The sequence below is a fragment of the Lactuca virosa genome, chromosome 7, assembly GCF_052849685.1.
Source record: "Lactuca virosa cultivar CGN04683 chromosome 7, Lactuca_virosa_CGN04683_v6, whole genome shotgun sequence".
In the NCBI taxonomy this organism is placed as follows: domain Eukaryota; kingdom Viridiplantae; phylum Streptophyta; class Magnoliopsida; order Asterales; family Asteraceae; genus Lactuca; species Lactuca virosa.
The window spans coordinates 127651781-127654720 of NC_136432.1; the positions used below are offsets into that span (position 1 = coordinate 127651781).

Here is a 2940-nt window from a genome sequence, read left to right on the forward strand (position 1 = left end):
AACAAAGTTACAAATAAAATGACATTTAGTGGCATAGAAAAAGTGTCACTAAAAACCAAAAAAGTGCCACTAAAGGCCCCTAAGCAATCAGCGGCACAAAAAAATGTGCCTCTAAAAGGTTGTGCCGCTGTAGCCTTTTTAGGTTTTAGTGGCACTTTTCGATTATACCACTATAGCACGTTTAGGTTTCAGTCGCACAATTTTTATGCCACTATTTAACTGCTAAAATAAATATTATTTTTATGTTTAGCTACATTTTTTAACACAAAAAGACTATAGTAATAAAGTTGGTACTAATTTTTAAAATTTTAAATAGAATATCAAATAATAATAAAACAATTAAGATAATAAATTGAAAACACAATGTCGCTACTTCAATTCAAACTTGTCTAACAACAATATTCTCAATATTTACAACACAGATGTCTTCAAAAAAAATAATAAGTTTAAATGTTGTGCTAGTACTCAAAACATAATGCTATCGAACTAAGCTAGCTAATTCTATTGTATCCTTCCTCCTATATAGCTTGGTTAAAAGGGAAAACTCTATAAACATCTCTGAAATGACAAAAAACAAATCAGGTTAAGAAAACAAAAGAAACATGATAACTTCACATCATCCATCTATGAGGCGAAATCAAAACCTTTTCATTATGTATGGTACTAATGACATGTGCTTCATGGTACATTAGCATCCCTCCAAATGTTATGGTGACTAACATTCACATTAAAAGCAAGACAAAAGATATCAATACAAAAGATATAACGAATCAAGATTCTAACTTTTAAGTAAAACTTTTAATTAAATCTTATGTACTTACTTAGACCAAGTAGGGACTGGTATATAGATATGAGAAACAGGGGGAAAATGCTTCTGGAAGTTTGAAAAAAGTCAGCATGCACCAGTTTTAGGAATAGCTTGTACCGTTGCTATTCATTTATCTCTGATCAACTTAGAATCTTCCCCATATGCTAGCTAGCTAGCTTTAGTGTTTCCTCAACCATCTTATTGCTTCCCACATTGGAAGATATTCACTGAAGGAAAATATGATATAAACATTAGAACACAACATAAAATGCAAATAATTATAAATTTTGAAAAGATGGAGGCTATGAATTGTTTACTTGATTAAACAAATCATAAAATCATGTGGGAAATTTCACTGTAAATCACAATTGAAAATAAGACAATTGAAGCTTACATTGTTTGTCTCTCATGCCAAACATACTCCACATCCTACAACCAACCATACATACCCAATGATATTTTAACAAATTCAGATCTCCAAAACTGCCAAGATTGCTTCCAATAGTCTTAATGGCCTACTCAATGCATGTAAAAAGCTAAAGGTGTCATGATATAGATCATTGAGAAAAAATATGATATGTCCAAGTATCAAGAATTAAAGCATGCCGTGCATGAATTCAAGAATCACAAATGGTTTCAGATGTTATTGAAAATGAAAAATATTAACATAATATTTACTTTCTATAAAATTTATATAATTTGATTTCACCACGAGAAGGCAGTTTAGTTTCAATATGGGGTGGAAGAAAACTCGTCCAGTATCTCCACCTACAAGCTGAAAAAAATCATCATCATATAGGTTCATATTTAAAGACCATAAATTACAAATTATGTGTCATCTTCTATAGCTCATTTAACCAATTAACATCTATTTATGTCTAAACCAGAGACAAGAACAACATACATGGAGGACTAAAAGGACAAAAAGTAGGGTTCAATCACCTCATATTGAAACTAAACTACCTTCTTGAAGTGAACTCAAATTATTTCCAATTGATACATGATAATTGACAATGAAACTCTGAAAAAATTGAGTTTATGTATTTAACTGGAATGACGAAAAGAATCATAAACAACATAATTCAAACAAAGTCTCTCAGAAACATTGATGTGGAGGATGTCCAATTTATAAAACGAATTTTAAAGAATCAAATACATTGAGGTTCATGAAATAGAAATTTACCCGTCATCACTTGGTTAACTGTAGGCGTTAAACTATAAGAATTAGGGTTCAGTGCCCACCAGTATTGCTAAATGCAAGGGTTACTAGAAGTAAGAAATTGTTACCGATGCTCAGTGAAGTAGCTCGAAATCGTCAATGGCAGCTGGGGATTTCAACTCAGAAAGAAATAATGGCGGTTAAATATTAGGGATTTGAAAGAGAGACAGGGCAGCGGAAGAGAGTTAGGTTTCAGATGATGGGAAATGGATGGAAGATACGTACCTGAAGAACCAAAACAAAAACTTGTTGAAACGATAAATGATAATCCATGTAATTTCAGTTCATAAACGCTAATACAGCTAACTGAAAGGAAATGTACCTTGTTGAAATTGGGTAGTAGGGTCGTTCCAACACACCAGTTCATCCTATTGATGAAAAGAAGTAGATCACAATGATGCAATTAGTAAAAACTAGAAAATACATGAACATAAATAAGTTACGTTTCTTAACTGTAAAGGGGAGGGATCCAACTACAAGCCCTATGGTTGAGAGAAGCTGTCGGAAGTACTCGCCAATTATTCTTACGAACGAATGGCAAGCGGGTAGAGATCGATGAGAATTTGGGAAAGGAACTAGGTCATGGAACCGAGATTAAGGTATATGATCGAGACCAGTCCTTTTTTTTTTTTAAGTTTTGGGAGGGCGAAATGATCTACTAAATTAGGGGGAAACAAGAGCGGGCAACTTGAATTTAGAATTTCCAAGGAAACAGTAGCGGGCTATTAGATTTTTGATGTATAGTGGCATAAAAACATTTGTGCCACTAAAAACGTTTGCCACTAAATGTAATTTTGTTTGTAGAATTGTGAAATCCAATTTCACGGTCTTTTTAAAACCTTTTGTTTATTCTTATTTAAAACATTTGTTATTGCGGAATTGGTACCAAAATAGCCTTGACATGATGTAGTAT

The 2940-nt window shown here is 32.7% G+C and overlaps 1 long non-coding RNA gene across 1 annotated transcript; it reads right to left on the minus strand.

The window, feature by feature from the left end:
* Positions 1-339: 339 nt before the first annotated feature.
* Positions 340-2638, minus strand: LOC145125772 (uncharacterized). Its single transcript, XR_013716150.1, has 7 exons — positions 2481-2638; positions 2350-2395; positions 1992-2252; positions 1203-1323; positions 822-1035; positions 645-715; positions 340-558 (listed from the first exon to the last, which is right to left on the minus strand). It is a non-coding gene; the product is annotated as an uncharacterized LOC145125772 (long non-coding RNA).
* Between the last annotated feature and the right edge of the window lie 302 nt (positions 2639-2940).